Here is a 13917-nt window from a genome sequence, read left to right as displayed (position 1 = left end):
GTATGCGACTAATGACCTATTTTTGTGGGCCATGGTTCCAAAACAGTTTACTTTTCAGAAACTTTGTGGTGTCATTTTCACCTGTTTGGTCTAGCTGGAGCTGCTAGGCTCTTCAGTGGTCCCTGCTGTTGCTGCCCAGAGTGCTGAAGATATTTCCATAGGTTTGCTGGCCTGGTCACTCAGTGTGGGAGAGAAGACCCAGGCCCACACACAAAAACAGAGGCTTTCCAAGCTGGGCCCTTGTGGCAGGATCTCTTCTGCTTATAGGGCACAGAGATCTTCCCAGAGTAAGTACCTATGACAGGATGCCCTCTGCCAGTACCTTCTCCACCTGGCCTGCTGTTTCTTGATGGGAGAGGGGAGTTTCAGGCTGCAGAGGAGGTGAGCACTTCTCTTGCCCACTTATTGATGGTGGGATCCTGGTATATCTCCTTTGCACGTGGTACAGAGCTCTATGAAAGATCCTTAGAGGAGTCTCTTATCCAATGGTGTGAATCCCTGTGACAAACATGGGAGACTCACAAGGCTCTTGAGAATCTTATGCCAACAGAAACACTGCCAGCTTGGAGAGAATAGCACAGAGAGAACACAAAATGAAAAAGGGCTGTTAGACCGCCCCCTATCCCCAAATTCTACAGGCAAGAAATGTGATGATAAAACTACTCAGCTGTAAACATGTGATGCCTTTCAAGAAAAAGGAAGGATGACTCCAAGGGCAGAGCCACTAGCTCAGGGGGCTCTGAGCATTGAGCCACAGAGAATTAGTCTCAAACCTTGAAACAAAATGGAATGCGCCTGGCTTGATTTTGAAATTGATTGGGGCTGGTGACTCCTTTTTCATACTCTTCTCTTTTTGAATGGAAATATCTATCACTGTTATCGCATGCCTGTCTCACCTATGTATTTTGAGAGTAGATAACTTGTTTCTTGAATTTCCCAGGTTCACAGATGAAGAATTGTGCCCCAGGATGGATCACTCCCAGAGCCTTGGATGATGCATTTTGGCACTTTTGAGCTAATCTAAAAGTTAGATGAGATTTTGGACTTTGAGTTGTTACTTTAATGGGTTGATAAGGCTAGGAATCTTGGGGTGGAATGCACTTTGCATATGGGATAGATGTGTATCTTTGGGGGCCAGAGGGCAGTCTGTGGTAAGCAGACTAATGCCTCCACAAAAATGTCTACCCCTTATCCCAGAACCCATAAATATGCTATGGTATGACAAAGGTTGCAAATAGAATTAAGGTGTTAATTAGTTGACCTTGAGTTGGGGAGGTCATCTTGGATTCTGTAGTGTAGTCACAAACATCCAGTGTAATCACAAGTGTTCTTGTTAATGGAGGTTGAAGGCAGTAGAAAGAAAGTAAGAGATGGAAGAATGAGCAGGACTCAACCTGATGTGGCTGGCTTGGAGACTGAGGAAGGGGCCACTAGCCAAGGAGTGTGGGCAGCCTCTAAAGCTGGAAATGACAAGGGAATGGATTCTCCCATAGAGCTCCAAAGGGAATACAGCCCTGCAGACCTTGAGTTTTGCGCAGTGAGACCAGTTTGAGACCTCTGACCTCCACAATTGGAAGATAATAAGTGTGCAGTTAGTTAAGTCACTAAGTTTGTGGTAATTTTGTTATAGCAACAGAAGACGAATACACCTGGTGCTGTAGGAGGGACTCCTGTAGTTCCAGGACAGGAATGAGGCTTCCTTGACTGCCTTCTGTCACTGTGTTGGGGATGGGAAACACTGGACCTGGGTCACTGTCTTCCATCTGGTAAGGGGAAATAAGATTCCCTGCAGCTGCTCTTCATCCATCCCTGAGGCCCAAACCAGTTCACTTTCCTGTTAACACCTATAAGAGTTCTCCTTTGGTTGTCTCTTGCATTATTCTAGGGTTTATAGCTGTGTGTAGAGGGAAGGTGCAAGGAAAACTAGCCTAAGCCATCTTTTTCCAGCTGGAACTTTCCAACTTACTTTTGTACATTCAGAACTATTACGGTTGTTATTACTGATGGATTCAGCTAAAGCTTTCTAGAAATACCATATATTTCCAGTGTTCTTCTATACCATTACCTCCTGCACCTCGGTTCCTTCTGTGTTCAGTTTCCTTTTTCCTGAAATATAGCACATCTGTTAGTAGTTCTTTCAGCACATGTCTATTAATGGTACATTCTCTCTACCTTTTTTTTTTTCTGTTTTGTTTTGTTTTCAATAGAGACAGGATTTCACCAAGTTGCCCAGGCTGGTCTCGAACTCCTGGGCTCAAGCAATCCTCCTGCCTTGGCCTTTCAAAATGCTGGAATTAAAGGCATGAGCCACCATGCCCAGCCAGTTCTCACCGTCTTGCTCTGAAATGCTTTTCTCTTTCCCTTCCTCTTAAATGATCATTTGCATAATGTAGAATGCTATGCTCACAATGGTTTCTCTCATTACTTTGCAAATACAATTTTCCATCTTCTGTTGCCTGTTACTGTTGTGGATAAGTCTGCTGTAGACAAATCGCATTCTTTCATAAATGGTCTGCTGTTTCTCCATCGTCGATTTTATGATTTTCTGTTGGCAAGGAAGACAGCAGGACATCCATGGGAGAGACTATTCATTATCCCCAATATTGACTTCTCCTGTTTTCCTTTTGATAACAGACTCCTCTACATTTCAGCTGGGCATGGGGGTGCCTAGCCAAGGACTGCTTTTTTCCCCAGCCTACGTGGTGTGGCCACGTGACTATGTTTTGGCCAAAAGAAGGTGATGCAAATCACGTGTACAACTCTGGGTCATGCCTTCCACAGGGCCTATCTGTCCTTTCCTCCACATTCCCTCTTCCTGCTGTCCAGGTCATGGTCCTCCAGCTGCAACTGTGTGGAGTGGAGATGCACTGACAGAATGGCACAGTGATGAGTCAGGTAGGACTCTGCAAACTTTGGCCTCTGGCCCTTCTACCAATCCAGACTTTAACGAGAGGGAGAACCAAACTTCTTTATTGTTTAAGTCACTGTTATTTTGATCTTTGCTATAGCAGTCAAACCAATATCTTACCTTATACAGCAGCAACCCTGCTCACCACACACCAGCGGAGGAGTTAGGTGGCCATCGCTCCTTTCCCTAGAACACATGCACACATACATACACATGTGCACACACGTACACATACACAGATTTTATGTTTTAGAATGCAATCATGCAGGTCATAATGTTTTTTAAGTTGCTCTTTTGCTCAACAATGTATCTTAGTAGTTATTCCATTTAGAAAATATTGATGCATTTCATTCATTTTAATAACTGCCTATTTTACAAAATGTATGCATTACAATTTATGTAACTATTTTCCATTAATTAGTACTCAGGTTTTCTCTAAAAAATGTTATGTAATGTTAGGATGAAAATCCTTCTGTATTTATTTTTGAACTTGTATGACTATTTCTATAGATCAGACATCTAGAAGTGACACTATCTGGCAAAAGATATGCATTTTTAAAAAATTTAATGTTAGTTTAGATAGATTACCCCCTCCAAAACAAGTGTGCTCATTGATGCTTCTCCCAAAGCCACAGTGTTCCCTCCATCCTTATCAAGACTCAATACTCTCAATGTGAGTGAAAAGCAATTTCTATTTTCTTAATAGCTTACGACATTTGTCTCTTTCATAAATTCATAAATCATTTGTATTTTGTGTGCTTTTTCTGTTCAACTCCTTTGCCCATTTTTCTATTTTTCTGTTCTATTGTGTTTGCCTTTTTCTTATTAATTTGTAGAAGCCTTGGAATATTAGAGTTATTAAAAATTTTTTTTTGAGTCAGAGTCTTGCTCTGTTGCCCAGGCTGAAGTGTGTGGTGGCACAATATCGGCTCTCTGCAAACTCCACCTTCCGGGTTCAAGTGATTCAGCTACCTTGGCTTCCCAAAGTACTGGGATTACAGGTGTGAGCCAATGCGCCCGGCCAAGAGTTACTAAATTTTGTAAATGCATGTGTTGCAAGTATTTTCTCCAGTCTGTCTCTATCATTTCTCTTAGAAATATATGGTTTCTTTCACCACACAAAACACATTTTTAGAAACTGGAATAGTTTCCTTCCTATTGATTTCCTCAGGATTGATAACCCTTTCTGTAAAGAGCCAGAGGGTAAATATTCCAGGCTTTGCGACCACATGGTCTCTGTCACAACAACTCAACCCTGCTGTTACAGCATGAAGGCAGTCGTGGACAACAGTTTCATCAATGTGCACTGCCTTCATCAATAACATTGTATTCACACACACAGGCTGTGGGAGGACTTGGCCTGAGGGCTGATCATCCACTCGTTGATTGCCAACCCAAGGTCCAAGCTGGGCACCATGCCCAGTGTTGTGGAAGGAAGGGGTTGTGTTGTCAGCACAAACATGGAATCCCAAAAAATGTTAAGGCAGCTTTTCAGGTTCAAGGGATATAATCCAACCTGTTCAGAGTCCACATGGTGGGAGATGCAAGAGGCCTCCCCATGGCGCAGAGCCTTGGTCTTGGCTCTCAGGCCCCTGCAGGCACCCTTCAGGAGGTGGAGTCTGCACCTCCCCTGCAGCTACTCTGTCTTCACAACCTCTTGGCTCTTCTCCTATGCCCTAAGGTCCAGCCTCCTGCCTGGTCCCCTCAGGTGTACGCTGTTCCTTCAGGGCCAGCTGCTAGATAGGGTTGGGGAGGGCACCGTGTCTTAGTGGGGGAGGAGGGGGTTCTGCTCCAGGGCAGCATTGCCTGACTTTCCATGTACCAATTTTCCTTTTGTTAATTTTTATTTATTTATTGTACATGAATAAATTCTTTAGTGGTGATTTCTAAGATTTTGGTGCACCATCACCCAAGCAGTGTACACTGTACCCAGTGTGTAGGCTTTTACCCCCCCCCGACCCTTTTCCTTGAGTCCCCAAAGTCCACTGTATCATTCTTTTGCCTTTGCATCCTCATAGCTTAGCTCCCACTTATGAGTGAGAACATATGATGTTTGGTTTTCCATTCCTGAGTTACTTCACTTAAAATAATGGTCTCCGACTCCATCCCATCCAGGTTGTTGTGAATGCAATTATTTTGTTCCTTTTTATGGCTGAGTAGTATTCCATGGTATATATACATATATACCACATTTTCTTTATCCACTCATTGATTGATGGACATTTGAGCTGGTTCCATGTTTTGTAATTGCAATTGTACTGCTATAAACATGCATGTGCAAGTATCTTTTTCATATAATGATTTATTTTCCTCCGGATGGATACCCAGGAGTGGGACTGCTGGATCAAACGGTAGATCTACTTTCAGTTCTTTAAGGAATCTCCACAGTTTTCCATAGTGGCTGTACTAGTTTACATTCCCACCAACAGTGTAAAAGTGTTCCCTTTTCACCACCATACCAACATCTATTTTTGATTTTTTGATTATGGCCATTCTTGCAGGAGTAAGGTGGTATTGCATTGTGGTTTTTATTCACATTTCCCTGATAATTAGTGATATTGAGCATTTTTCATATTTTTTGGCCATTAGTATATCTTCTTTTGAGAACTGTCTATTCATGCCCTTTGCCCAATTTGGGGGTTTTTGTTTGTTTGTTTCCTGCTGATTTGTTTGAGTTCCTTGCAGATTCTGGTTATCAGTCCTTTGACAGAAGTATAGACTGAAAATTTTCTGTAGTTTTCTTTTCTTGTTATTTCCTTTCCTGGTTTGGCATTAGGGTGATACTGGATTCATAGAATGATTTAGGGAGGATTCCCTCTTTCTCTGCCTTTTGGAATAGTGTCAATAGGATTGGTACCAATTCATCTTGGAATGTCTGATATAATTCAGCTGTGAATTCGTCTGGTCCTAAATGGTTTTTTTGTTGTTGGTAATTTTTTAGATACCATTTCAATCTCGCTCCTTGTTATTGGTCTGTTCAGAGTTTCTATTTCCTCCTGGTTTAATCGAGGAGGGTTGTATATTTCCAGGAATATATTCATCTCATCTAGGTTTTCTAGTTTATGCGTGTAAAGGTGTTCATAGTAGCCTTGAAGGATCTTTTGTACTTCCGTGGTATCAGTGGTAATATCTCCTGTTTCATTTCTGATTGAACTTATTTAGATCTTCTCTCTTCTTTTGTTCATTAATCTCACTAATGGTCTATCAATTTATCTTTTGAACCAGCTTTTTGTTCCATTTATCTTTTGTATTTTTTGTTGTTGTTGTTTCAGTTTCATTTAGTACTGCTCTTATCTTGGTTATTTCTTTTCTTCTGCTGGGTTGGGGTTTGGTTTGTTCTTATTTCTCTAGTTCCTGGAGGTGTGACCTTAGATTGTCTATCTGTGCCCTTTCAGACTTTTTGATGTAGGCATTTAACACTCTGAACTTCTGACCTTTCCTCTTAGCACTGCGTTTGCTGTATCCCAGAGGTTTTGACAGGTTGTGTCACTATTATTGTTGAGTTCAATGAATTTGTTAATTTTCATTTTGATTTCATTGTTGAGCTAAAGATCATCCAGGAACAGATTAATTTATATGTATTTGCATGGTTTTGAGGGTTCCCTTTGGAGTTGATTTCCAATTTTATTCCACTGTGGTCTGAGAGAGTACTTGATATAACCTCTATTTTCTTAAATTTGTTGAGACTTGTTTTGTGGTTATCATATGGTCTATCTTGGAGTATGTTCCATGTGCTGATGCATAGAATCTATATTCTGCAGTTGTTGGGTAGAATCTTCTGTAAATATCTGTTAAGTCCATTGTTCTAGGGTATAGTGTAAGTCTGTTATTTCTTTGTTGCCCTTATGTCTTGATAACCTGACTAGTGCTGTCTGTGGAGTTTTGAAGTGCCCCACTATTATTGTGTTGCTGTCTATCTCATTTCTTAGGTCTAGTAGTAATTGTTTTATAAATTTGGGAGCTCCCGTGTTAGGTGCATATGTATTTAGTAATATGTATTTAGTATTGTGATACTTTCCTGTTGGACTAGTCTGTTCATCATTATATAATGTCTCTCTTTGTCTTTTTAACTGCTGCTACTTTAAAGTTTGTTTTGTCTCATGTAAGAATAGCTACTCCTGCTTGCTTTGTTAAGTGACAAAATATAAGAATAATTGGTGTTCCTAAGGAAAGAAAGAGATCTAAAAGTTTAAAAAACATATTTGAGGGAATAATCAAGGAAAACTTTCCTGGCCTTGCTAGAGACCTAGACATCCAAATATAAGAAGCTCAAAGAAAACCTGGGAAATTCATCACAAAAAGATCATAACTTTGGCACATATTCATCAAATTATCTAGTCAAGATGAAGGAAAGAATCTTAAGAGCTATGAGGCAAAAGTATCAGGTAATGTAGGAAGGAAAACCTGTCAGATTAACAGTGGATTTCTCAGCAGAAACCCTACAAGCAAGCTAGAAGGCATTGGGGGACATTTGCATGGAATATCATTTTCCATCCCTTTACCTTAAGTTTATGTGAGTCCTTATGTGTCAGGTGAGTCTCTTAAAGACAGCAGATACTTGATTGGTGAATTCTTACCCATTCTGCAATTCTGTACATTTTAAGTGGAGCATTTAGGCCATTTATATTCAATGTTAGTATTGAGATGTGAGGTATTATTCTATTCATCATGCTATTTGTTGGCAAAATACCTTTTTTTCCTATTGTGTTATTGCTTTGTAGGTCCTGTGAGATTTATGCTTTAAGGAGGTTCCATTTTGGTGTATTTCAAGGATTTGTTTTAAGATTTAGAGCTACTTTTAGCAGTTCTTGTAGTGCTGGCTTTGTAGTAGCAAATTCTCTCAGCATTTGTTTGTCTGAAAAAGACTGTATTTTTCCTTAATTTATGAAACTTAGTTTTGCTGGATACAGAAATCTTGGCTGATAATTGTTTTGTTTAAGGAGGCTAAAGATAGGTCCCCAATCCCTTCTAGCTTGTAGGGTTTCTGCTGAGAAATCTGCTGTTAATCTGATAGGTTTTCCTTTATGGGTTACCTGATGCTTTTGCCTCACAGCTCTTAAGATTCTTTCCTTCATCTTGACTCTAGATAACCTGATATGCACTGAGGCGATGATCTTTTTGTGATGAATTTCCCAGGTGTTCTTTGAGCTTCTCGTATTTGGATGTCTAGGTCTCTAGCAAGGCTAGGGAGGTTTTCCTTGATTATTCCCTTAAATATGGTTTTTAAGCTTTTATAGTTCTCTTCCTCCTCAGGAACACCAATTATTCTTAGATTTGGTCATTTAATATAATCCCAAACTTCTTGGAGGCTTTGTTCGGTTTTTTAAAATTCTTTTTTTTGTCTTTGTTGGATTGGGTTAATTTGAAAGCCTTGTCTTTGAGTTCTGAAGTTCTTTCTTCTACTTGTTTGATCTATTGTTGAGACTTCCCAGTACATTTTGCATTTCTCTAAGTGTCCTTCATTTCCAGAAGTTGTTGTTTTAATTTAGGCTGTCTATTTCACTGGAGATGTTTTCATTCATATCCTGTATCATTTTTTAAAGTTTCTTTAAATTGGACTTCACCTTTCTCTGATGTCTGCTTGATTAGCTTAACAGTTGACCTTCTGAATTCTTTTTCTGGCAATTCAGGGATTTCGTTTTGGTTTGGATCCGTTGCTGGTGAGTTAGTGTGATCTTTTGTGGGTGTTAAAGAATGTTGTTTTGTCATATTACCAAATTGTTTTTCTAGTTCCTTCTCATTTGTGTAGACTATGTCACAGGGAAGATCTGGGACTCAAGGGCTGCTGTTTAGATTCCCTTGTCCCACGGGATGCTCCCTTGATGTGGTGCTCTCCCCCTTACCTTTGGAATAGGACTTGCTGAGAGCCAAATTGCAGTGATTGATATTTCTCTTCCAGATCTAGCCACCCAGAAGAACTACCAGGGTCTGGGCTGGTACTGAAGAGTGTCTGTAAAGAGTCCTGTGATGTGATCTGTCTTCAGGTCTCTCAGTTGTGGATACCAGCACCTGGACTCTGTAAGGGTGGACTCTGTGAGGGTCCTTGGTTGTATTTTTATTAAGTGTGCTAGTTTTGGCTGGGCCTGGTGGCTCACGCTTGTAATCCCAGAACTTCAGGAGGCCGAGATGGGTGGATCACCTGAGGTCAGGAGTCCAAGACAAGCCTGGCCAACATGGTGAAACCCTGTCTCAACTAAAATACAAAAGAAATTAGCTGGGCATGGTGGTGGACACCTGTAGTCCCAGCTACTTTGGGAGGCTGAGGCAAGAGAATTGCTTGAACCTGAGAGGCAGAGGTTGCAGTGAGCTGAGATCATGCCATTGCATGCCAGTCTGGGCAACAAGAGCGAAACTCTGTCTCAACAACAACAACAAAAGGTGCTAGTTTTGTTTTGGTTGATCTCCAGCCAGGAGGTGATGCTTTTAAGAGCACATCAGCGGCAGTAGTATAGGGAGGATATGAGCTTGCCCTAAGGTCAGGTGGTAGACAGGGCCATAGAGCTCCCACAAGATTATGTACTTTGTCTTCCGCTACCAGGGCAGGTAGAGAAAGACCATCAGGTCTGGGCAGGGTTAGGCATGTCTGAGCTCAGACTCTCCTTGTGCAGGGCCTGCTGCTGCTGCTTTAGGGGCTGGAGGTGTGGTTCCCAGGCCAATGGAATTATGTTACCAAGGGGATTATGGCTGCCTCTGCTGCATCACACAGGTTGCCAGGGAAGTAGGGGAAAGCTGGCAGCCACAGGCGTCACCAGCCATGCAGCCCATAGCCCAAAAGACTGATCTCACTCCCACCGTGGTCCCCCCAACAGTGCTGAGTTTATTTCCAGGCAGCCAGTGAGCAGGGCTGAGAATTTTCCCCAGGCTACAAGCCTTCCAGCTAAGAAAGCAAACAGACTCGCAGTGTCCTCATCTGTCCCACGGAGCCTGCAATGGCAATCCACCTCCTTCAAGGGATTTGTAGATTCTCTCGGCTTTCCTGGTATATTCCTGAGGTAGTTCATGATGTGAGTCTCCACATGCTGCTCTGTCTGAGGGGAGCTGCAAGTTAGTCCTGCCTCCTATCCGCCATTTTGACCTCAAATTGACGTGCCAATTTTTCCTTTTCATAGCAAGTATATAGGATTCACGGGGACTACTGTCTGAATCCTAAGCAAAGTACCCCAAGATCTTTGTGTCCTAGTCTGAGATAGGCTGGCCATCTGCAAATCCCCTATTAGAAGCCCCTTGCTGTTTGACGGTATGCTTGCTTCCATAAAAGATCAAGGAGAAAAACCACCCATTAGTGTCTCATGTAAGGTAAAAAAAATACAATTAGATGTCGCTTCAGTAACATGATAAAGGAATGCAAATGTTTGTTTCCCATTGGATGGTCACTTGGCTGTCCCTGTAAAGGAATCGTCACCTTGTAAGTGACATCCAGTACGTTGGGGCAAACCCATTGCTATGCAATGAAACGTTCCAAAATTTAGTGGTTTAAGACAACAATTTATTATAGTTTCTCACAATTCTGTGGGTTGAGAGTTTGGGCAGGGCTTGGTCGGGCGGCTCTTCTGCTCCACCTCATGGCATGGACTGCATATATGGAGTTGAGCTAGGCTAGAGGGTCCAAGAAGGCTCCACTCACAAGTCTGGCACCTCAGTGCTCCCTTATGTGGTCTCTCCATATGGATAACTTGGGCTTCCTCACAGCATGGCTGTCTCAGTACAGTTTAACACCTTACCTTGTCTGGAGTCTAGAAGAGGAGAAGCAGAAGCTAACAATTCTCTAAAGACTGGAATAGTAAACCCCAAAGCATCACTTCCAGCATTTTCTGTTGATGAAGGCAAGTCACCTACCACTATTTGCTGCCTGGGGTCTGGATTTCTCAGTCTCTAATTTCTTGTAATCAATCTCTATATGTAGACAGATACAGAGATATGGAAATATAGATACCTTAGTGGTTCTGTTTCTCTGGAGAATGTGAATACATCTGCTATTACACAGAAGGCTGGAAACTGTAGATAATACTGGCCTCTAATTTTTAAATGCATTTTTATTTGTTAATTTTTTTGAATAGACAAAGTATGAACACAGCAAAAAAATTGAAAGTGAAAGTTAAGTCCCCTCCAACCCTTCTCCCACAGTCTCCCCATTTTCTTTCCCTGGAAAGAACACTATGAGCAACCTCTTTTATATCCTTACACAATGCTTTTTAGTGTTTTACATTAGTGGTAGGTATACCCACAGTTCGGCACCTTGCATTTCCTTTAATAATATTTCTTAGGGATCTCTGCATATTAGATCATATAAAGACACTCATTTTTTTCATGGCTACTCATGGTTCTGTGGATGCATCACTATCTCACTCATCTCTTATATATGGAGATGTAGATTGGTTGCATATTTGCTACTGGAAACCACGTTGTAGTGCACATCCTCACTGGCAGGCCATTTCATATGCAAGCAAGTCTGTAGGAAAAATGAGCAGAATTGCTGTTAAAGAGTGTGTACGCTATTACCTTTGGAAGGCATTAGCAAACTACCTGCCATGCCATCTCCCCAGGGGTCATATGGACAGTAATGAGTGACAGTGCAGACCCCACAGTCTCCCAGACACAAGCCATTCTCTTCATTTTTGAACTTGGCCAATCTGAGACTGGAAAATAGTATCTTGTAGTTTTAAAGTATAGCTTTCTTATTACCAGTGTGGTGGAGCATCTTTTATATGCTCAAGATCCAGCTGGATTTCCTGTCTGTCCATATCCTTTGCCAAGTTTTCTTATATATAAAGAAAAAAAATCCAGCCTGGGCCCATGGCAAAACCCCGGTCTCTACAAAAAAACATAAAAATTACCCAGGTGTGGTGGTGCATGCCATAGTCCCAGCTACTCAGGAGGCTGAGGTGGGAGAATCGCTTAAGCATGGGAGTTCAAGGCTGCAGTGAGCCAAGATCACACCATCACACCACTGCACTCTAGCCTGGTCACAGAGTGAGACCTTGTCTGAAAAAAAAAAAAAAAGATATTTGACAGTCTGTGATATGTGGTACATATTGTTTTTCTAGTTGACCATTTTTCTTCTGAATTGTAACAAATAGGCAATAAAAAGAAAATGAAACCCCTTTGACTGTTGTTTCTTGCTGACCTAAAATTTTCATGTGTTGTAATTAAGAAAAAAATAAATTGAGTCTTGCTCAGGGAAGACTGGCTTCAACGTAGCAGGTCCCACACTTTAGCAGATAACCTTACCTGTTCTACTAGTAGAAGCGAGCCACCTAGAAACCTGTCTCTAGCTAAGGAGGTGCCTCCCTGCCACCTTACGAAAGAGCTTCTCCTTTTTCCTTGGCCTGGTCAGGTGTCCAGTTCAGGAGGACGTGTGTGTGCTGGAGAAGGAAGGACACATTTAAATTATTTAAAAGGTATCCCCACCTTGGTCTCTTTATCTATTGCAGTGCAACAGAGGGTCTGAGGTCTTAAGTTCGCGAGCTGCTGACGGTGGCGTGGGAGTCTTTGGTCTCAGTCTGGAGAGGTGCGGGCGTGCAGGCCGCTGAGGACCCCCTTCACAGCTAGAGCAGAGAAGCAATCCCCTGGTAACCACATTTTACTAATTTCTCATCTGGTGGAGGTGGCCCGATCAGTACCGTTTAGAACTAGGCGTGGCTCATGGGAAACAGCCCCATGGCCGCAGTGCTCCGGCCGAGCGTGTTTACCAGGAATGAAGGGAGAGGCATTGCCAGCCCCCCTAAGCCGGAGGCCCCAAAACCAGGAAAGCCCTGACTGCTCCCATCGTGGCAGGTGCCTCCGAATCCTGCCCCGAAGACCCTGTGATGAAACGTGGGGGACCTGGCGCCTCCTTTCACTCCCTACAAATACAGACATCGTCTCCCGACGGCAGTGGTTCGCCTGGCAGTGGGGCTTCTCCGCGAAGGAGGCGCAGTCGCGCTGCCGTGGAGCCCCGAGGGCCTGGGTGTAGCTCCAGGTCCGGGCGTGGAGAGCGCCCGGGGCCGCCTGAGTCAGGGTCACCTCCGGCTCGGGCTGTGGTTGCGTTTTAGGTGGAGGCAAGCAAGTGGCTGCGGCTCGGCTCCCTCGTTTTTCCCTCCTTTTCCCATCAGTTGGACTGAGTACTGTTGTGGAGAAGCCTTTCAACGCTGCTACCTTGGATCGCTGCTACCAGCGATCCGCTGCTTAGCCTGCGCAGGTACTCCTGCACAGGCTGCAGCCCTTGGTCCGCGAAGGAAGGGCCCCTCTTCCCTCCGCGGGCTGGGAATGGCTCTGGCCCCCAAGGGGACGTCCTAGGGCATAGAAGACCGGGAACAAGACGGAAGGCCCAGCTGCGCTTTGTGAGCCGCAGGTCAGGCATAGGGCGAGGATTTCGGAGCTGTCCCGGGAGGGCGGAAGGAGCCTGTTCTGGGGTCCGTTCGGGTTGCGCCCCCTCGGTGTGGAGCCCTCCGCCCTCCATCCCACGGTTCTGCACTGGCTCCCGGCTCCGCAGGGAGGCTCGGCCCCATCTCCCTGGACGCTGCGGTCAGCCGTGCAGACCTGGGGTCGCCCCGGCCCCGCGGTAGAGGCAGGAGGCGGAGGCGGAGGCGACTCGGAAGGCGCGGCGCCGCTGGGTCGCTGGAGGCTGAAGCGCAGGCTAAGCAGCGGATCGAACGCGGGATCCAACCCGAAACCCTCTAGGCTGTAGGGACGGCCACGTTCTGCAGCGAAGACCGTTGTGATGAAAGGTGAAAATCTCAAGCTGAAATAGAGGCACGACCAGAGGAAAGGCGATGCCCATTTGTGCGTGTGTGTGCACGCGCGTGTGTGTGTGTTTTACTAGGAGGAATGAAAATGAAGAAGGAAGACTGGCTAAGTTCTGGCCGCTTCTTCGTCCGCTTCTGATATGCGGGCCGTATGTGCGGGGGGAGGGGAGCGGATGAGGGGCAGGCAGCAGGTGTGGCAGGGAGCAGGACAGGCAAGAGTCCGCACCGCAGCAGGGTGGCCGCGGGGCTGCTTCTCTGCCTGGAGGGCGCCGTGCTGCCCCTTCC

This window comes from Theropithecus gelada, chromosome 9 (assembly GCF_003255815.1).
Source record: "Theropithecus gelada isolate Dixy chromosome 9, Tgel_1.0, whole genome shotgun sequence".
Classification (NCBI taxonomy): Eukaryota; Metazoa; Chordata; class Mammalia; order Primates; family Cercopithecidae; genus Theropithecus; species Theropithecus gelada.
The sequence above is the reverse complement of the archived record's forward strand: the minus strand, read 5'-3'. Positions refer to the sequence as shown.